This window comes from Rutidosis leptorrhynchoides, chromosome 2 (genome assembly GCF_046630445.1).
Source record: "Rutidosis leptorrhynchoides isolate AG116_Rl617_1_P2 chromosome 2, CSIRO_AGI_Rlap_v1, whole genome shotgun sequence".
NCBI lineage: Eukaryota > Viridiplantae > Streptophyta > Magnoliopsida > Asterales > Asteraceae > Rutidosis > Rutidosis leptorrhynchoides.
Window position 1 is genome coordinate 357,374,399 of NC_092334.1, and position 23,871 is coordinate 357,398,269.

The window sequence follows — 23,871 nt, forward strand, 5'->3', positions numbered from 1 at the left end:
CATTCAATAAGCTTCGTTTGAACCACTCGACAAGTTGACCATCATTCGAAGTGGTCATCTATCAGAAACCTCCCATGGAAGAAGATCAAGTCTTCAAGAAGATCTAGATGAAATTGAAAACTATCAACCAGAGGAGGAATCAGATGAAGAAGAAATGGAAGATGAGGAGGCAAACCTGCAGGAACATCAAGAATTCGTGAACTCAAATTTTGAAACCAAAGTTGACAGAATTCTTAAGCGGGAAGAGGAAATTAGTGAGAATCACTCCAAGTTCAAAAAGGCATTGAAGGATTTTGTGAAGACAATCTCATGCATGAAGATATAATTTGTGTGTTTAGCGTAATGTATTAAAAACCTGGTTAAATGCTTATGTGTGTATTGTGAAGTGCTTGAATGTTGGTATTAAACAATTATGTGTAAGACAATTTTAGGATGTTATGTTTTTTGTGTTTAAATTAATCTTACTTACATGCATATGTAAAAAGATAAATTTGCTTTTGTATGGCTACTCCCACAGTCGACCGCGATTCGATCGCAGAACGTCTGACAAAATTGCTTTGTCCCAACTCTCTTACACAATTTCAATAATCAATAGATTCCAAAAGTGCAAATTGATATTTCAGTCAAAGAACTTTCAATTCATCTACCTACCCCACCAAGTTTGCTAGATATCAATAAAGAGTGATAGAATTCATCATTTGTCTATAAAGACAAATATATTCAACCAATTCACACTCACATCACTTATTCCAAAAATTTCTCTGCAAACCAAAATTCATCACATGAGGTCTATTGTTGAAGGAAGAGAGGTTCTCACACATCACCTAACTACCTACTCTCTTGAAAGTTTCTCAAACATCAAGTGGTATGCTTTTCTAAATCTAAGAGGGCCACTTTATCCATTTCACATCAATGAACTCTATGATAATTTTCAATTCTCACAAAATAATAAGGAAAATCTCATTTTCTCTTTATGGAAGAAATTACTCATTAACTCTTAAAGAATTTGGAAATATTATGGATGTTTCGAATGAAGGACAAACATTCTTTCTAAAACCAAATTCATTTAATGAATTTCCTGAATGGGTTAAGAGAGACAGTGTTCTAGATATTCTGTTCAATGGAACACTCAAACCCGAATACATCAAAAAGGATGGATTCCTTTGTCAACATCTTGCATCAACGTATGATCTCTGGCAACAGATCATTACTGCAAATATTTATGGAAAGGGGGAATTACTGGATCGACTTGATGTAAATGAAATCACCATTTTATGGTGTCTTCTGAACTCATCCAAAGTTAATGTTGCATACTTCATGGCATCAAGAATGCAACATGCAGCTCAACTGTAAGACCCAAATATTTTTCCTTGTACATATGTGTAATTAAGTTACTTGTATAGTGGAGGTTTCGTTGTATACTTTAAAAGGGAAAAGGATTCTGGCCAGGCCATCTGCGCGCCGCGCGGGCCAGTGGCGCGCCGCACCAAAAGCTACTGACAGCTCATCTTCCTTTTTAATTAATTATGGGTGAGGTTTTTTTGGTAATTACACTTGGGATTCGACTTTAAGGCTTGGGATCAGTTGTTGGAGCCTCATTTACTCCATCTTCAACAACCCTTATCACTCCCAATTTATTCTAGAGAGAGAGTAAGATCCTAGTGTGAGAAAGCTCAAAATAAGGAAGAAGAAGCTCAAATCGGGTCTAAGTGCAAGCTTTAAAGTCGTTCATCTTCCCTCTAGCTACATTTAGGTGATAGTGGTATGCTCTAATCTTGATTTCTTGATTTTATTTTGATTAAGGGTTAGGGTTTGGGGTAGATGATGAACTTAAAACCCATTTGTGGGTGAATTGGGGGTTTTGGGTGAAATTGGGTCGAGTAGACTCAAAGATGACTAACTAGGGTTTTCAAAGTGTTAAATTGATGTTTATGAACTTAAATTAGATAGTAAATTGCCAGCATACCTATATATATGTAAATGGGCATTGTGTGGGTTAGTGGATGACCCGAAATGGGTGTGTTGACTTTAATTGGTCAAATAGGTCAAAATGGACCTAAGTTAGTTAATGTTTGTGATTAATGCATAAACCTAGTGTTGAAATGTGTTTTAAACCTATCTTGGCTAATGTTTGGGTTTGGGGTGTGAGTTGACCCAATTTTAGGGTTAAGTGTCCAAATGGGTCAAAACGACCTAATGATGGTGAGTGTTGCGAGCTTGACCAACTTGAATAGATGTTGATTATGTATACATTGTAATAGGTGTGTTACCTTGAAGTTTCAAGCTGGGTTTATCGATTCACCGAAGGCGTAAGGTGAGTGGAATGATTATACATGTGTGTATATAATGTATCTATTTGTAGGGTGGGAGATGGGGCCGGGTATACGTGTCTATACCACCAAGAGTTAGTGATATATTTCGTTGTACACTAACGATGGATATTTCGTTGTCCAAATTGCCCAAGAGTTAGTGATATATTTCGTTGCACATTAACGATTGCTTGAACGGATATTTCGTTGTCCGTGTCGCCTAGGGGTTAGTGATATATTTCGTTGTACGCTAACAGTTGTTACGAACACTGATGGGAAATTCGAAGTACCATTCCCTTGTGTTATTGGTTAACCATAATTACGCGTTGTATTGTAGTATATTATATTATTCGGGTTATATATATGATATTGTTGTGCTAGCTTGTGATCTTGAAGGGTTTAGAGTTATACTTGTGATGGTATGCTATGTAAATTGATAGCGTGCATGAGGTATTTGTATAAGTGCTTGCAAGTAGGTGTATTATATATGTATATGTATAATTATTGCATTCACTAAGCGTTAGCTTACCCTCTCGTTGTTTACCTTTTTAAAAAAAGACTTGGATAAGGGCAAAGGTATTCGCTTGGATTAGTGGCTCGGGGATTATAGCTTTTTGGAAGTTCGACCCCAAACACCATGCTCGATGTGTCGTTTGGCATTTAAACTTTTTGTGGTCAAAACTCGCGTTATGTATTAAACTTGTAATTTTGGGTCGTGTGGGCCCCGCTTTGTAAAACTAATTTTATCAATGGAACGTGTTAGTTTTACATGTATGAGTATGTGGTTGAAAGCGTTTTGTCTAATTATGTCGGGAAAAGGTCAAACATTTTCGTGTAATTGACTTCCGGAGACAGCGGGCTGTCCAGGTGATTCTGCGCGCCGCGCGAATACCTGGCGCGCCGTGCCACCAACTGAACAGCATAAAATTTTTTTTATTTCACATTTTACGCGGGTTGTTCGTCGTTTGGTTTGGGTCGTTACAAGTGGTATCAGAGTATGGTCTAAGGGATTTAGGTGACTTGAGATAGGCGCCTAGACTTAGACTTTTGTGTTGTTGTATTATATGCGGGACTTGTAGGATTACGGGTTAGTGCGGGTTTTGATTAGTTCTTTTATGCATAGGTGGACTAACTATGCTATATATATATATATTTATGTTACTAATCATGTGTTATTGTTTTGAACATCGAGCGAGATGGTTGTGATACGTTTGAGCGTGGCATGGCATGTGAGCGTAATAGTGAGTCGCGACCACTATCACGGTTGCAAGTCAAGTCAAGCAAGGACGTGCGACAAGCATTGAGCTAGATGTGGGGTGTGTACGGTCATATGCATAGGTATTTATGTGTATTAATTCGTTGGTGATGTCTAATCCATTCTTTAATCTTTAGAATGAAGACGAGAAACGGAACGGATACAAATGGCAACGGTGGTCCTTCTCATGTGGAGGAAACGGACGAGATGACCACCAAAATAGAGGCCGCTCTAGAAAACTATGTTTCGGTTTTCTCTCGAAAGGTTAAGCAAATTCTCGAAGAGTCGGTTTCGGAACAAATTGTCGATATGATTCAAGAACGAATGACCAATGCCGTTAAAGAAGAAGTTGAAAGGAGGTTTCCTAGACCTCAAATTATGGGCGAGTTGGAGTTTAGCTATAAGAACTTCTTGGTGACTAAGCCTCCTCACTTTCACGGGGATCCCGACCCCATGAAAAGTGCGGCTTGGATTTTCGATGTTGAAGGTTGTTTTCGCAAGACCGAGTGCCCTCCTGAGAAAAAGACAAGGCTTGCTACTAGTTTGCTAAGGGGCCATGCTAAAGATTGGCTCGATGGTAAGATTGATATGGTGGGTGATGCGGCTTTCGTAGGGTATTCTTGGGCAGAGTTCAAGAAGGAGTTTTTCCTTGAATATCGTACGCAAGAGGATCTTTCCAAATTGCGCAACAAGTTAAGGAACATGAGTCAAGGGTCTTTGGACCTAAACACTCTCAAAACCAATTTTCTCGCCAAGGCGCTTTTTTGCCCCGAGTATGTGGGGAATGATCAATTGTTAATGGAAGACTTTCATGCGACCCTTAGATACGATTTGAAAGGTAAAATTAGTATTGGTCAAGTTGAGACTTTTGCTAAGCTTTTGGCGGTGGCGAAGGGGTTTGAAGCGCAAGCTCCGAGTCCGGTTAGTTATGCGCCAAGTAAAAGAAAGTTTGAAGCTTCTAGTTTTTCGACCAAGAAGAGTAAGGGAGTATCCGAAAGTGTTGGTAGTGTAAAGAAGGGTGCTCCTAGTGTTCACGTGACCACACGTTACAATTGTGGGCAAAAAGGTCACTACTCTCGTGATTGCCCAAAACCGCGTACTAATGTGATCACATGTTTCAATTGTCAACAAGAAGGGCACCGAAAGTCGGAGTGCCCCGAACTCCGAAATGATCAAGTTAAGAGAATAGAGAAGGCGGCTGGGTCGGCTAGGGGACGTAATTATTTGATGACCAACGATGAAGCCAAGCAATCCAATGAAGTCGTTTCAGGTACTTTCATGGTTAACTCTAATCCGGCAAGGATTCTATTTGATAGCGGTGCAAATTTATCGTTTGTGGCTCCAAAATTTGTGCCTAAACTTAATAAACCGTTAGCTAAGTTAAGTCGTCCTGTAGAAGTTGAAATAGCGGATGGCAAGACGGTGCTAGTGGTTGATGTGTGTAAGGATTGTAATGTTATGTTTGGTTCCGAGACTTTAAAATTGATCTCATCCCGATGACTTTGGGTGATTTTGATATCGTGGTTGGTATGGATTGGCTCGATCGTAACAGAGCTGATATTGCGTGCCATGAAAAGTCTATTCGTGTGAAGACCTCAAGTGGGGGAGAGTTAATTATTCATGGCGATAAACGTGGAAGACCTGTACCGGTATGCACTTTTGAACGGGCATGTCGTTTCCTTGTTAGTGGTGGCATAGCTTTTCTTGCCCATGTTGTCGATACTTGTGATGAGCCACCACCTATTCGTGAAATTCCGGTGGTAAGTGAATTTGAAGACGTTTTTTCGGATGAGTTACCGGGTGTTCCGGCAAAAAGACAAGTTGAATTTCGCATTGAGTTGGTTCCGGGAGCTACTTCCATTGCTAAAACTCTTATCGTTTAGCGCCGATGAAAATGCAAGAATTGTTAAATCAAACCCAAGAGTTACTTGAGAAGGGTTTTATTCGACCGAGTGCTTCACCTTGGGGTTCTCCGGTTTTATTCGTGAAAAAGAAAGACGAAAGTATGCGTATGTGCATTGATTAACGGGAGTTTAACAAAGTGACAATCAAGAACCGTTATCCATTGCCTAGGATTGACGATTTATTTGATCAACTCCAAGGTGCAACGTATTTCTCTAAAATTGACCTACGGTCCGGCTATCACCAAATGCGGGTCCGTGAGGAAGATATTGAGAAAATGGCTTTTCGTACGCGTTACGGGCATTTTGAGTTATAGTTATGCCTTTTGGTCTTACGAATGCACCGGCGGCATTCATGGATCTTATGAACCGAGTGTGCCAACCTATATTGGACAAGTCAGTAATTGTGTTCATTGACGATATTCATATCTACTCTAAGGGTATGAAGGAACACGAACATCATTTACGCGAGGTGTTGAATACTTTGAGAAAAGAGAAGTTATATGCTAAGTTCTCAAAATGTGAATTTTGGCTAAGGGAAGTTCAATTCCTTGGCCATATTGTGAACAAGGATAGTATTCAAGTAGATCCGGGGAAGATAGAGACGGTGAAGAGTTGGGGACAACCGACTACGCCTACGGAAATCCGAAGTTTTCTCGGATTGGCCGGTTATTATCGTCGGTTTATTCAAGACTTTTCAAAGATTGCTTCTCCATTAACTAAGTTGACAAGGAAGAATACGAGGTTCAATTGGGAGAACGAGCAAGAAATCGCTTTTCAATTGTTGAAAGAGAAATTGTGTCAAGCTCCGGTCTTAGTGTTGCCGGAAGGTGTAGATGATATGACAGTTTTTTGTGATGCTTCTTTGAATGGGCTCGGGTGTGTTCTAATGCAACGAGGTAAAGTCATTGCTTACGCCTCTCGTCAATTAAAGGAACATGAAAAGCGATACCCGACTCATGATCTTGAATTAGCGGCGGTGGTTCATGCTTTGAAAATTTGGCGCCACTACTTGTATTGTGTCAAGTGTACGATTTATTCGGATCACAAGAGTTTGAAACATCTTTTTGATCAACGGGATTTAAATTATCGTCAACGTAGGTGGATGGATGTGGTGAAAGATTATGATTGTGAAATACTTTACCATCCGGGCAAGGCGAATGTAGTCACGGATGCATTAAGTCGAAAGAGTCAACATCCGGCGTTACGATTGGGATTGTTACGTATGATTATTACTAACGATTTTCTTGAAAAACTTGGTGTGATTCAAATAGAGGCTTACGTTCACAACAAGCATGCGGAACGAATTGTGGGGCAATCGGAATTCATTACGATGGGTTTGCGTGGTTTGTTGTCTTTTCAAGAAAGAGAATGGGTGCCTAAGATGGGTGATTTCCGAAAGGTGCTTCTTGATGAGGCGCACAAGTCTAAGTATTCCATACATCCGGGTGCGACGAAGATGTTCCATGATTTGAGGAAAGATTATTGGTGGCCGGGCATGAAACGCGACGTTGTTAAGTATGTTGAGCAATGCGTCACGTGTTTGCAAGTTAAAGCCGAACACCAAAATCCGTATGGTAAGTTGCAACCGCTACAAATTCCGATGTGGAAGTGGGAGCATATTACCATGGATTTTATAACCAAGTTGCCGAAAACTGCAAGAACCCAATTTGACACTATTTGGGTGATTGTCGATAGATTGACGAAGAGTGCATTGTTTCTTCCTATTAAAGAAGCAATTACATCAGAGGCACTCGCGAAGATGTTCATTAAGGAGGTGATATCGAGACACGGCGTTCCCGCGTCTATTGTTTCGGATCAGGACACGCATTTTACTTCTCGATTTTGGAAGAAGTTTCATGAAGATATGGGTATGAGGATGAATATGAGCACGGCGTACCATCCTCAAACGGACGGTCAAACCGAACGTACGAATCAAACATTGGAAGATATGTTACGTGCGTGTATTATTGATTTCGGTGGTAGTTGGAATGAACATTTGCCTTTGGTGGAATTCTCGTACAATAATAGTTTTCACACTAGTATTGGAATGCCGCCATATGAGATGTTATATGGTAGAAGGTGTCGGACCCCGATTTGTTGGGGCGAAGTGGGTCAAAGGGAAGTCGGGAGCACCGACTTGGTATTGGAGACAAATAGTAAAATCGATATGATTCGGGCTCGTTTAAAGGCGGCGCAAGATAGACAAAAATCTTATGTCGATAAACGTAGGCGACCGATCGAGTTTTAAGAAGGTGACATGGTGATGCTCAAGGTTTCGCCATGGAAGGGTATTATTAGATTTTGAAAACGGGAAAAGTTAGCTCCTCGGTTTATTGGGCCGTTTAAGATTTTAGCTCGTGTTGGTGAAGCTGCATATCGATTGGAATTGCCCGAAGAACTTGCGGGGATCCATAACACATTTCATGTTTCCCATCTCCGTAAGTGTCTTGCGGATGAATCCTCATGGATGCCATTAGACGAAATTGAGCTAAACAACAAGTTAGAATATGTTGAAGAGCCGATTGCTATACTTGATGAGAAAGTGAAAATGTTGCGTAACAAGGAGGTGAGGACCTTTAAGGTTCAATGGCGTCGTAGTAAAGGTTCCGATTTTACATGGGAACCTGAAGAATTTGTGTTGGTTTATCTTCCCTCTTGTCATGCGGCTTGGATCGCGAGGACACGCTCCGATGTAAGTGGGGGAGAGTTGTAAGACCCGAATATTTTTCCTTGTACATATGTGTAATTAAGTTACTTGTATAGTGGAGGTTTCGTTGTATACTTTAAAAGGGAAAAGGATTCTGGCCAGGCCATCTGCGCGCCGCGCGGGCCAGTGGCGCGCCGCGCCAAAAGCTACTGACAGCTCATCTTCCTTTTTAATTAATTATGGGTGAGGGCTTTTTGGTAATTACACTTGGGATCCGACTTTAAGGCTTGGGATCAGTTGTTGGAGCCTCATTTACTCCATCTTCAACAACCCTTATCACTCCCAATTTATTCTAGAGAGAGTAAGATCCTAGTGTGAGAAAGCTCAAAATAAGGAAGAAGAAGCTCGAATCGGGTCTAAGTGCAAGCTTTAAAGTCATTCATCTTCCCTCTAGCTACGTTTTGGTGGTAGTGGTATGCTCTAATCTTGATTTCTTGATTTTATTTTGATTAAGGGTTAGGGTTTGGGGTAGATGATGAACTTAAAACCCATTTGTGGGTGAATTGGGGGTTTTGGGTGAAATTGGGTCGAGTAGACTCAAAGATGACTAACTAGGGTTTTTAAAGTGTTAAATTAACGTTTATGAACTTAAATTAGTTAGTAAATTGCTAGCACACCTATATATATGTAAATGGGCGTTGTGTGGGTTAGTGGATGACCCGAAATGGGTGTGTTGACTTTAATTGGTCAAATGGGTCAAAATGGACCTAAGTTAGTTAATGTTTGTGATTAATACATAAACCTAGTGTTGAAATGTGTTTTAAATCTATCTTGGTTAATGTTAGGGTTTGGGGTGTGAGTTGACCCAATTTTAGGGTTAAGTGTCCAAATGGGTCAAAACGACCTAGTGATGGTGAGTGTTGGGAGTTTGACCAACTTGAATGGATGTTGATTATGTGTACATTGTAATAGGTGTGTTACCTTGAAGTTTCAAACTTGGTTTATCGATTCACCGAAGGCGTAAGGTGAGTGGAATGATTATACATGTGTGTATATAATGTATCTATTTGTAGGGCAGGGGATGGGACAGGGTATACGTGTCTATACCACCAAGAGTTAGTGATATATTTTGTTGTACACTAACGATGGATATTTCGTTGTCCAAATTGCCCAAGAGTTAGTGATATATTTCGTTGTACATTAACGATTGCTTGAATGGATATTTCGTTGTCCGTGTCACCTAGGGGTTAGTGATATATTTCGTTGTACACTAACGGTTGTTACGAACACCGATGGGAAATTCAAAGTACCATTCCCTTGTGTTATTGGTTAACCATAATTACGCGTTGTATTGTAGTATATTATATTATTTGGTTTATATATATGATATTGTTGTGCTAGCTTGTGATCTTAAAGGGTTTAGAGTTATACTTGTCATGGTATGCTATGTAAATTGCTAGCGTGTATGAGGTATTTGTATAAGTGCTTGCAAGTAGGTGTATTATATATGTATATGTATAATTATTGCATTCACTAAGCGTTAGCTTACCCTCTCGTTGTTTACCTTTTTAGGATCCGGCTTGGATAAGGGCAAAGGTATTCGCTTGGATTAGTGGCTCGGGGATTATAGCTTTTTGGAAGTTCGACCGAGACTTGGGTAGTTTAACCCCAAACACCATGCTCGATGTGTCGTTTGGAATTTAAACTTTTTGTGGTCGAAACTCGCGTTATGTATTAAACTTGTAATTTTGGGTCGTGTGGGCCCTGCTTCGTAAAACTAATTTTATCATTGGAACGTGTTAGTTTTACATCTATGAGTATGTGGTTGAAAGCGTTTTGTCTAATTATGTCGGGAAAAGGTCAAACATTTTCGTGTAATTGAATTCCGGAGACAGCAGGTTGTCCAGGTGATTCTGTACGCCGCGCGAATACCTGGCGCGCCGCGCCACCAACTGAACAGCATAAAAAAAATTTTATTTCACATTTTACACGGGTTGTTCGTGGTTTGGTTTGGGTCATTACATCAACATTCTCATATGTCACTTCCATATGATCTCCACCTGATTAAACTGTTCACATATGTTTGAATGACATCTCCCTTTCATCATTCTACTCAGGTCTCTTCGTATCCGATATGCAGAGCCTCAACCAAACATATTCAAGAACCTCCTCTTGAAAATCCACCCAATTTTTGCTCTCTCCCGACGCAAGGACAAAATAGTGTGATTCATGGAAACTTTCTAAAAATTGGTCGAAGATTGTCCCGACTCGAAGAGAAGGACAAGGGTCACTCCTCTCATCATAATGACTGAACTTATCTAACTTTCATGTAAAGATCTCACTTGAGAAATGTACTACATGAATGTTTAGTATTTGCTATGAATAAAAAATGTGCTTGTTATGTTTTAATAAATATTTTCCATCGTGCACAATTTAAGGGGGAGCTTTGCTCTAAGGGCGAGCATAGTTCTAGGGGATCTAACCTTTTTAATTCGACAAAAGGGGGAGAAATATGGATACAAGGGATTGTTAACACTTTCGTATTTATAGCAAAATGTCCCTCATCACTTGTATGTTTGTTATCATCAAAAAGAGGGAGAATGTTGGTTGAATGTTGGACTAACTGACAAAGTTAAGTATGATGCTTAACCAAAGAATATGTTTTGATGATGACACATACATATGCATAAGTGATGATCGACATCTTAACATAAAACACGCAAGGTCACTAATCCATAATTGATCTTGCAAACGACCAAGTCAAACAAAACTTAAAGAATGAAAATAAAGGTCAGCAAAGTACACGGTCAAAGTACGGTCGACCGCATACCCAGCCGTAGAAGCCCGGACTGAATTGCAATGCAGTTTTGTGAAAACAAGTTGCACGGTCGCCACCACGGTCAATCGCAGTGCGACTGCAGTTTTCTCTGTCACCATTTTTGACCAAATTTAGTTTGACTAGTTCCCGACATCTATAATTCATGAAACCTTTCTCAACATGCTTAGAATAGATGCCCTCTCCATACTCAATTGAGTTTTGGTTATAAAAACACTAATCTTGGTTAATTATGCTTAATTACATCTTAATAACAAATTAACCATGGTTAGGCATAACACATAAGTGTTAATCAACAACTTGTGATCTTAAAACTTATCTAGATATCCTTAGTATGATCACCAAGTACCAACACACTTAAGCCAATGTCAATAGAACATTAATTACAATTAAAGGTGACTTAGTGATTAGTTAAGGCAAAATGAAGAACAATGCTTTCAAGTGTAACTAGTAAAGACTTGTACTCCTAAAATACACTTAGATATATTTAGGAAGGTTACCAAGTCCTAACTAGAGATTGCTCTTCCCTTGTGCATGTGTTGAACATTAATGTGTGCATACACATTAATCATGCAATATGTTATATTGCAAGTAAGCTTGCTAAAAGCTTAAACTTTAGTGTTGTGAAAATATTGATTTTAGAATAACTATCTCTTGCTATGTGTGAGTACTACTTGCTACTTGCTAATATGTTTAATACTCATCAATTTGACAACTTGATTAATATGCTTGCTATGTGCTTACTAGTTAGAATACTAGGATTCAAGTAACTAGTCTACTCCAATAAATTAAGTGTAAAATGGTTTACAAAGGAATAATGATCAATAATCTATTTGGTCTTGTCTAAGTAACACATTGTGATTACTTGTCAAAGTTTGACTTAACATTGATGTCTTTACATACTTAATGTTTATTTTAGAAAGACATCAATCAAGTAATCTCCACTAAATCTTAAAATGAATACAACTTGTGATTAGTTGAAACTATGAAGTTAATGACATGTTGACTAGTCTTTAGGATTAAACCAAATGCATTAATGAGCTTAACTAAGTCTTGGCCAAACTGAGATTACCCAAAATGTCAATCAAGACACTTCTCCAAGAATGTTGGGTTTATCACATTTGGAGTGTTAGGTCATTTTCACTCAATAAGACCAAATCTCACACACTTAATGCATGTAGTACTTGTATAGGATATTTGGTTTCTTTTACAGGTGCTAGATGGAGTAAAGATTCCAAAATGTGATGTTCAAATCTGAGTCAAACAGCTATACAACGGATAAACATTTTTGGACTGGAGCACGCACGGTCAAACCACGGTCGACCGTGTCAGCAACTGTGTGATAACGACTATTTTTTGAATCTTACCATAAAAGGAAAGCATTGAAGAGCATTTGAAGTTGACCCTCTTGCATATTTCAAAAGCTTATTTTCAGAGTTCACAAGGGCTCTAATTACTACTCAAATGTGATCAAGCAAGAGAAGATTCTATGATCTTATAGATATAGAATTTGGTTGTTGTAAACTTACTAATCAAAATCATTTATCTTGTGAGTTTAGTTAGTGTAATGTATGTCCTAGTATTGTCTTGGGATCATCATTACAAATTGTATAAGTCTTGTAACTTCAATTAGTAGAAGCATAGGCTAGCTTAGTGATCTACTTCCTTAAAGGGACTTAGGAAGTTGATTAATCTTATTTAGAGATTAATACTTGTCCAAGGTGAAGACAAGTTGATCTAGGTTGGAGTTGATCTTTCAAAGGGATATAAAGATTAGGTTTGTTGTCTACCAAAAAGTTAAAGACTTGTAAATCGGATCTCCACCGGGTTTGGAGAAAAGTGCTTAGTGAAGCAAGAAATCTTGATTAGTGTAATCAGGGAGTGAATTAAGGTGGATTAGTTAACATCCACCTGAACCACTATAAATCCTTGTGTCTATGTTCTTTACATTACTTTATTCATCATTTTGAACATACACACCACACACATCAAGTTTGAGTTGAATTGGTTGATCATAGTTAATCGAATTTGGTGATCAATCGAAAAAGTGTTAAAAATTTATCAAGTAACTATTCAACCCCCCTTCACCCCCCCCTGAAATGTCCCGTTCTTATTGATTAAAAACGTTCCATATTAATTGATTTCGTTGCGAGGTTTTGACCTCTATATGAGACGTTTTTCAAAGACTGCATTCATTTTAAAACAAACCATAACCTTTATTTCATCAATAAAGGTTTAAAAAGCTTTACGTAGATTATCAAATAATGATAATCTAAAATATCCTGTTTACACACGACCATTACATAATGGTTTACAATACAAATATGTTACAACAAAATAAGTTTCTTGAATGCAGTTTTTACACAATATCATACAAGCATGGACTCCAAATCTCGTCCTTATTTAAGTATGCGACAACGGAAGCTCTTAATAATCACCTGAGAATAAACATGCTTAAAACGTCAACAAAAATGTTGGTGAGTTATAGGTTTAACCTATATATATCAAATCATAATAATAGACCACAAGATTTCATATTTTAATACACATCCCATACATAGAGATAAAAATCATTCATATGGTGAACACCTGGTAACCGACATTAACAAGATGCATATATAAGAATATCCCCATCATTCCGGGACACCCTTCGGATATGATATAAATTTCGAAGTACTAAAGCATCCGGTACTTTGGATGGGGTTTGTTAGGCCCAATAGATCTATCTTTAGGATTCGCGTCAATTAGGGTGTCTGTTCCCCAATTCTTAGATTACCAGACTTAATAAAAAGGGGCATATTCGATTTCGATAATTCAACCATAGAATGTAGTTTCACGTACTTGTGTCTATTTTGTAAATCATTTATAAAACCTGCATGTATTCTCATCCCAAAAATATTAGATTTTAAAAGTGGGACTATAACTCACTTTCACAGATTTTTACTTCGTCGGGAAGTAAGACTTGGCCACTGGTTGATTCACGAACCTATAACAATATATACATATATATCAAAGTATGTTCAAAATATATTTACAACACTTTTAATATATTTTGATGTTTTAAGTTTATTAAGTCAGCTGTCCTCGTTAGTAACCTACAACTAGTTGTCCACAGTTAGATGTACAGAAATAAATCGATAAATATTATCTTGAATCAATCCACGACCCAGTGTATACGTATCTCAGTATTGATCACAACTCAAACTATATATATTTTGGAATCAACATCAACCCTGTATAGCTAACTCCAACATTCACATATAGAGTGTCTATGGTTGTTCCGAAATATATATAGATGTGTCGACATGATAGGTCGAAACATTGTATACGTGTCTATGGTATCTCAAGATTACATAATATACAATACAATTTGATTAAGTTATGGTTGGAATAGATTTGTTACCAATTTTCACGTAGCTAAAATGAGAAAAATTATCCAATCTTGTTTTACCCATAACTTCTTCATTTTAAATCCGTTTTGAGTGAATCAAATTGCTATGGTTTCATATTGAACTCTATTTTATGAATCTAAAAAGAAAAAATATAGGTTTATAGTTGGAAAAATAAGTTACAAGTCATTTTTGTAAAGGTAGTCATTTCAGTCGAAAGAACGACGTCTAGATGACCATTTTAGAAAACATACTTCCACTTTGAGTTTAACCATAATTTTTGGATATAGTTTTATGTTCATAATAAAAATAATTTTCTCAGAATAACAACTTTTAAATCAAAGTTTATCATAGTTTTTAATTAACTAACCCAAAACAGCCCGCGGTGTTACTACGACGGCGTAAATCCGGTTTTACGGTGTTTTTCGTGTTTCTAGGTTTTAAATCATTAAGTTAGCATATCATATAGATATATAACATGTGTTTAGTTGATTTTAAAAGTCAAGTTAGAAGGATTAACTTTTGTTTGCGAACAAGTTTAGAATTAACTAAACTATGTTCTAGTGATTACAAGTTTAAACCTTCGAATAAGATAGCTTTATATGTATGAATCGAATGATGTTATGAACATCATTACTACCTTAAGTTCCTTGGATAAACCTACTAGAAAAGAGAAAAATGGATCTAGCTTCAACGGATCCTTGGATGGCTCAAAGTTCTTGAAGCAGAATCATGACACGAAAACAAGTTCAAGTAAGATCATCACTTGAAATAAGATTGTTATAGTTATAGAAATTGAACCAAAGTTTGAATATGATTATTACCTTGTATTAGAATGATAACCTACTGTAAGAAACAAAGATTTCTTGAGGTTGGTTGATCACCTTACAAGATTGGAAGTGAGCTAGCAAACTTGAAAGTATTCTTGATTTTATGTAACTAGAATTTGTAGAATATATGAAGAACACTTAGAACTTGAAGATAGAACTTGAGAGAGATCAATTAGATGAAGAAAATTGAAGAATGAAAGTGTTTGTAGGTGTTTTTGGTCGTTGGTGTACGGATTAGATATAAAGGATATGTAATTTTGTTTTCATGTAAATAAGTCATGAATGATTACTCATATTTTTGTAATTTTATGAGATATTTCATGCTAGTTGCCAAATGATGGTTCCCACATGTGTTAGGTGACTCGCATGGGCTGCTAAGAGCTGATCATTGGAGTGTATATACCAATAGTGCATACATCTAAAAGCTATGTATTGTACGAGTACGAATACAGGTGCATACGAGTAGAATTGTTGATGAAACTGAACGAGGATGTAATTGTAAGCATTTTTGTTAAGTAGAAGTATTTTGATAAGTGTATTGAAGTCTTTCAAAAGTGTATAAATACATATTAAAACACTACATGTATATACATTTTAACTGAGTCGTTAAGTCATCGTTAGTCGTTACATGTAAGTGTTGTTTTGAAACCTTTAGGTTAACGATCTTGTTAAATGTTGTTAACCCAATGTTTATAATATCAAATGAGATTTTAAATTATTATATTATCATGATATTATCATGTATGAATATCTCTTAATATGATATATATACATTAAATGTCTTTACAATGATAATCGTTACATATATGTCTCGTCTAAAAATCATTAAGTTAGTAGTCTTGTTTTTACATATGTAGTTCATTGTTAATATACTTAATGATATGTTTACTTATCATAGTATCATGTTAACTATATATAGAATTTGGTTGTTGTAAACTTACTAATCAAAATCATTTATCTTGTGAGTTTAGTTAGTGTAATGTATGTCCTATTATTGTCTTGGGATCATCATTACAAATTGTATAAGTCTTGTAACTTCAATTAGTAGAAGCATAGGCTAGCTTAGTGATCTACTTCCTTAAAGGGACTTAGGAAGTTGATTAATCTTATTTAGAGATTAATACTTGTCCAAGGTGAAGACAAGTTGATCTAGGTTGGAGTTGATCTTTCAAAGGGATATAAAGATTAGGTTTGTTGTCTACCAAAAAGTTAAAGACTTGTAAATCGGATCTCCACCGGGTTTGGAGAAAAGTGCTTAGTGAAGCAAGAAATCTTGATTAGTGTAATCAGGGAGTGAATTAAGGTGGATTAGTTAACATCCACCTGAACCACTATAAATCCTTGTGTCTATGTTCTTTACATTACTTTATTCATCATTTTGAACATACACACCACACACATCAAGTTTGAGTTGAATTGGTTGATCATAGTTAATCGAATTTGGTGATCAATCGAAAAAGTGTTAAAAATTTATCAAGTAACTATTCAACCCCCCTTCACCCCCCCCTGAAATGTCCCGTTCTTATTGATTAAAAACGTTCCATATTAGTTGATTTCGTTGCGAGGTTTTGACTTCTATATGAGACGTTTTTCAAAGACTGCATTCATTTTAAAACAAACCATAACCTTTATTTCATCAATAAAGGCTTAAAAAGCTTTACGTAGATTATCAAATAATGATAATCTAAAATATCCTGTTTACACACGACCATTACATAATGGTTTACAATACAAATATGTTACAACAAAATAAGTTTCTTGAATGCAGTTTTTACACAATATCATACAAGCATGGACTCCAAATCTCGTCCTTATTTAAGTATGCGACAACGGAAGCTCTTAATAATCACCTGAGAATAAACATGCTTAAAACGTCAACAAAAATATTGGTGAGTTATAGGTTTAACCTATATATATCAAATCATAATAATAGACCACAAGATTTCATATTTTAATACACATCCCATACATAGAGATAAAAATCATTCATATGGTGAACACCTGGTAACCGACATTAACAAGATGCATATATAAGAATATCCCCATCATTCCGGGACACCCTTCGGATATGATATAAATTTCGAAGTACTAAAGCATCCGGTACTTTGGATGGGGTTTGTTAGGCCCAATAGATCTATCTTTAGGATTCGCGTCAATTAGGGTGTCTGTTCCCCAATTCTTAGATTACCAGACTTAATAAAAAGGGGCATATTCGATTTCGATAATTCAACCATAGAATGTAGTTTCACGTACTTGTGTCTATTTTGTAAATCATTTATAAAACCTGCATGTCTTCTCATCCCAAAAATATTAGATTTTAAAAGTGGGACTATAACTCACTTTCACAGATTTTTACTTCTTCGGGAAGTAAGACTTGGCCACTGGTTGATTCACAAACCTATAACAATATATACATATATATCAAAGTATGTTCAAAATATATTTACAACACTTTTAATATATTTTGATGTTTTAAGTTTATTAAGTCAGCTGTCCTCGTTAGTAACCTACAACTAGTTGTCCACAGTTAGATGTACAAAAATAAATCGATAAATATTATCTTGAATCAATCCACGACCCAGTGTATACGTATCTCAGTATTGATCACAACTCAAACTATATATATTTTGGAATCAACCTCAACCCTGTATAGCTAACTCCAACATTCACATATAGAGTGTCTATGGTTGTTCCGAAATATATATAGATGTGTCGACATGATAGGTCGAAACATTGTATACGTGTCTATGGTATCTCAAGATTACATAATATACAATACAATTTGATTAAGTTATGGTTGGAATAGATTTGTTACCAATTTTCACGTAGCTAAAATGAGAAAAATTATCCAATCTTGTTTTACCCATAACTTCTTCATTTTAAATCCGTTTTGAGTGAATCAAATTGCTATGGTTTCATATTGAACTCTATTTTATGAATCTAAAAAGAAAAAATATAGGTTTATAGTCGGAAAAATAAGTTACAAGTCATTTTTGTAAAGGTAGTCATTTCAGTCGAAAGAACGACGTCTAGATGACCATTTTAGAAAACATACTTCCACTTTGAGTTTAACCATAATTTTTGGATATAGTTTTATGTTCATAATAAAAATAATTTTCTCAGAATAACAACTTTTAAATCAAAGTTTATCATAGTTTTTAATTAACTAACCCAAAACAGCCCGCGGTGTTACTACGACGGCGTAAATCCGGTTTTACGGTGTTTTTCGTGTTTCCAGGTTTTAAATCATTAAGTTAGCATATCATATAGATATAGAACATGTGTTTAGTTGATTTTAAAAGTCAAGTTAGAAGGATTAACTTTTGTTTGCGAACAAGTTTAGAATTAACTAAACTATGTTCTAGTGATTACAAGTTTAAACCTTCAAATAAGATAGCTTTATATGTATGAATCGAATGATGTTATGAACATCATTACTACCTTAAGTTCCTTGGATAAACCTACGAGAAAAGAGAAAAATGGATCTAGCTTCAACGGATCCTTGGATGGCTCAAAGTTCTTGAAGCAGAATCATGACACGAAAACAAGTTCAAGTAAGATCATCACTTGAAATAAGATTGTTATAGTTATAGAAATTGAACCAAAGTTTGAATATGATTATTACCTTGTATTAGAATGATAACCTACTGTAAGAAACAAAGATTTCTTGAGGTTGGATGATCACCTTACAAGATTGGAAGTGAGCTAGCAAACTTGAAAGTATTCTTGATTTTATGTAACTAGAATTTGTAGAATATATGAAGAACACTTAGAACTTGAAGATAGAACTTGAGAGAGATCAATTAGATGAAGAAAATTGAAGAATGAAAGTGTTTTTAGGTGTTTTTGGTCGTTGGTGTACGGATTAGATATAAAGGATATGTAATTTTGTTTTCATGTAAATAAGTCATGAATGATTACTCATATTTTTGTAATTTTATGAGATATTTCATGCTAGTTGCCAAATGATGGTTCCCACATGTGTTAGGTGACTCACATGGGCTGCTAAGAGCTGATCATTGGAGTGTATATACCAATATTACATACATCTAAAAGCTATGTATTGTACGAGTACGAATACGGGTGCATACGAGTAGAATTGTTGATGAAACTGAACGAGGATGTAATTGTAAGCATTTTTGTTAAGTAGAAGTATTTTGATAAGTGTATTGAAGTCTTTCAAAAGTGTATAAATACATATTAAAACACTACATGTATATACATTTTAACTGAGTCGTTAAGTCATCGTTAGTCGTTACATGTAAGTGTTGTTTTGAAACCTTTAGGTTAACGATCTTGTTAAATGTTGTTAACCCAATATTTATAATATCAAATGAGATTTTAAATTATTATATTATCATGATATTATCATGTATGAATATCTCTTAATATGATATATATACATTAAATGTCTTTACAATGATAATCGTTACATATATGTCTCGTTTAAAAATCATTAAGTTAGTAGTCTTGTTTTTACATATGTAGTTCATTGTTAATATACTTAATGATATGTTTACTTATCATAGTATCATGTTAACTATATATATATATATATATATATATATATATATATATATATATATATATATATATATATATATATATATATATATATATATATATATATCCATATATATGTCATCATATAGTTTTTACAAGTTTTAACGTTCGTGAATCACCGGTCAACTTGGGTGGTCAATTGTCTATATGAAACATATTTCAATTAATCAAGTCTTAACAAGTTTGATTTCTTAACATGTTGGAAACATTTAATCATGTAAATATCAATCTCAATTAATATATATAAACATGGAAAAGTTCGGGTCACTACAGTACCTACCCGTTAAATAAATTTCGTCCCGAAATTTTAAGCTGTTGAAGGTGTTGACGAATCTTCTGGAAATAGATGCGGGTATTTCTTCTTCATCTGATCTTCACACTCCCAGGTGAACTCGGGTCCTCTACGAGCATTCCATCGAACCTTAACAATTGGTATCTTGTTTTGCTTAAGTCTTTTAACCTCACGATCCATTATTTCGACGGGTTCTTCGATGAATTGAAGTTTTTCGTTGATTTGGATTTCATCTAACGGAATAGTGAGATCTTCTTTAGCAAAACACTTCTTCAAATTCGAGATGTGGAAAGTGTTATGTACAGCCGCGAGTTGTTGAGGTAACTCAAGTCGGTAAGCTACTGGTCCGACACGATCAATAATCTTGAATGGTCCAATATACCTTGGATTTAATTTCCCTCGTTTACCAAATCGAAAAACGCCTTTCCAAGGTGCAACTTTAAGCATGACCATCTCTCCAATTTCAAATTCTATATCTTTTCTTTTAATGTCAGCGTAGCTCTTTTGTCGACTTTGGGCGGTTTTCAACCGTTGTTGAATTTGAATGATCTTCTCGGTAGTTTCTTGTATAATCTCCGGACCCGTAATCTGTCTATCCCCCACTTCACTCCAACAAATCGGAGACCTGCACTTTCTACCATAAAGTGCTTCAAACGGTGCCATCTCAATGCTTGAATGGTAGCTGTTGTTGTAGGAAAATTCTGCTAACGGTAGATGTCGATCCCAACTGTTTCCGAAATCAATAACACATGATCGTAGCATGTCTTCAAGCGTTTGTATCGTCCTTTCGCTCTGCCCATCAGTTTGTGGATGATAGGCAGTACACATGTCTAGACGAGTTCCTATTGCTTGCTGTAATGTCTGCCAGAATCTTGAAATAAATCTGCCATCCCTATTAGAGATAATAGAGATTGGTATTCCATGTCTGGAGATGACTTCCTTCAAATACAGTTGTGCTAACTTCTTCATCTTGTCATCTTCTCTTATTGGCAGGAAGTGTGCTGATTTGGTGAGACGATCAACTATTACCCAAATAGTATCAAAATCACTTGCAGTCCTTGGCAATTTAGTGATGAAATCCATGGTAATGTTTTCCCATTTCCATTCCAGGATTTCGGGTTATTGAAGTAGACCTGATGGTTTCTGATGCTCAGCTTTGACCTTAGAACACGTCAAACATTCTCCTACATATTTAGCAACATCGGCTTTCATACCCAACCACCAAAAATATTTCTTGAGATCCTTGTACATCTTCCCCGTTCCAGGATGTATTGAGTATCTGGTTTTATGAGCTTCTCTAAGTACCATTTCTCTCATATCTCCAAATTTTGGTACCCAAATCCTTTCAGCCCTATATCGGGTTCCGTCTTCCCGAATATTAAGATGCTTCTCCGATCCTTTGGGTATTTCATCCTTTAAATTTCCCTCTTTTAAAACTCCTTGTTGCGCCTCCTTTATTTGAGTAGTAAGGTTATTATGAATCATTATATTCATAGATTTTACTTGAATGGGTTCTCTTTCTTCCTGCTCAAGGCATCGGCTACCACATTTGCCTTCCCCGGGTGGTAACGAATCTCAAAGTCGTAATCATTCAACAATTCAATCCACCTACGCTGCCTCATATTCAGTTGTTTCTGATTAAATATGTATTGAAGACTTTTGTGGTCGGTATATATAATACTTTTGACCCCATATAAGTAGTGCCTCCAAGTCTTTAATGCAAAAACAACCGCGCCTAATTCCAAATCATGTGTCGTATAATTTTGTTCGTGAATCTTCAATTGTCTAGACGCATAAGCAATCACCTTCGTTCATTGCATTAATACACAACCGAGACCTTGCTTTGATGCATCACAATAAATCACAAAATCATCATTCCCTTCAGGCAATGACAATATAGGTGCCGTAGTTAGCTTTTTCTTCAATAACTGAAACACTTTCTCTTGTTCATCATTCCATTCAAATTTCTTCCCTTTATGCGTTAATGCAGTCAAGGGTTTTGCTATTCTGGAAAAGTCTTGGATGAACCTTCTGTAGTAACCAGCTAGTCTTAAAAACTGGCGTATGTGTTTCAGAGTTTTCGGGGTTTCCCACTTTTCAACAGTTTCTATCTTTGCCGGATCCACCTTAATACCTTCTTTGTTCACTATGTGACCGAGGAATTGAACTTCTTCCAACCAAAATGCACACTTTGAAAACTTAGCGTACAATTCTTCCTTCCTCAATACTTCTAACACCTTTCTCAAATGTTCACCGTGTTCTTGGTCATTCTTTGAGTAAATAAGTATGTCATCAATGAAAACAATGACAAACTTGTCAAGGTATGGTCCACACACTCGGTTCATAAGGTCCATGAACACAGCTGGTGCATTAGTTAAACCAAACGGCATGACCATAAACTCGTAATGACCGTAACGTGTTCTGAAAGCAGTCTTTGGAATATCATCTTCTTTCACCCGCATTTGATGATACCCGGAATGTAAGTCAATCTTTGAATAAACAGACGAGCGTTGTAGTTGATCAAATAAGTCGTCGATTCTCGGTAGTGGGTAGTGGTTCTTGATGGTAAGTTTGTTCAACTCTCGGTAGTCGATACACAACCTGAATGTACCATCTTTCTTCTTGAAAAACAAAACAGGAGCTCCCCACGGTGATGTGCTTGGTCGAATGAAACCACGCTCTAAAAGTTCTTGTAATTGGCTTTGCAGTTCTTTCATCTCGCTGGGTGCGAGTCTGTAAGGAGCACGAGCTATTGGTGCAGCTCCTGGTACAAGATCTATTTGAAATTCAACGGATCGATGTGGGGGTAATCTCGGTAATTCTTTCGGAAATACATCGGGAAATTCTTTTGCAATGGGAACATCATTGATGCTCTTTTCTTCAGTTTGTACTTTCTCGACGTGTGCTAGAACAGCATAGCAGCCTTTTCTTATTAGTTTTTGTGCCTTCAAATTACTAATAAGATGTAGCTTCGTGTTGCCCTTTTCTCCGTACACCATTAAGGGTTTTCCTTTTTCTCGTATAATGCGAATTGCATTTTTGTAACAAACGATCTCTGCTTTCACTTCTTTCAACCAGTCCATACCGATTATCACATCAAAACTCCCTAACTCTACTGGTATCAAATCAATCTTAAATGTTTCGCTAACCAGTTTAATTTCTCGATTCCGACATATATTATCTGCTGAAATTAATTTACCATTTGCTAATTCGAGTAAAAATTTACTATCCAAAGGCGTCAATGGACAACTTAATTTAGCACAAAAATCTCTACTCATATAGCTTCTATCCGCACCCGAATCAAATAAAACGTAAGCAGATTTATTGTCAATAAGAAACGTACCTGTAACAAGCTCCGGGTCTTCCTGTGCCTCTGCCGCATTAATATTGAAAACTCTTCCGCGGCCTTGTCCATTCGTGTTCTCCTGGTTCGGGCAATTTCTAATAATGTGGCCCGGTTTTCCACATTTATAACAAACTACATTGGCATAACTTGCTCCGACACTACTTGCTCTGCCATTACTCATTCCGACACCATTTGTTCCTTTCGTTCTATTAACCCCTGGTCCGTAGACCTCACATTTCGCCGCGCTATGACCATTTCTTTTACACTTGTTGCAAAATTTGGTGCAGCACCCCGAGTGATACTTTTCACACCTTTGGCATAGCTGCTTCTGATTGTTGTTGTTGTTGCGGTTATTATTGTTGTTGGGATGATTGTTGTAGTTGCTGTTGTTGTTGTTGTTGTTGTTGGGCCGTTTGTTGTAGTTGTGATTGATGTTGCCATTGTTGGGATAATTGTTGCGATTATTGTTGTAATTGCTGTTGTTGTTGTATTGGTGATTC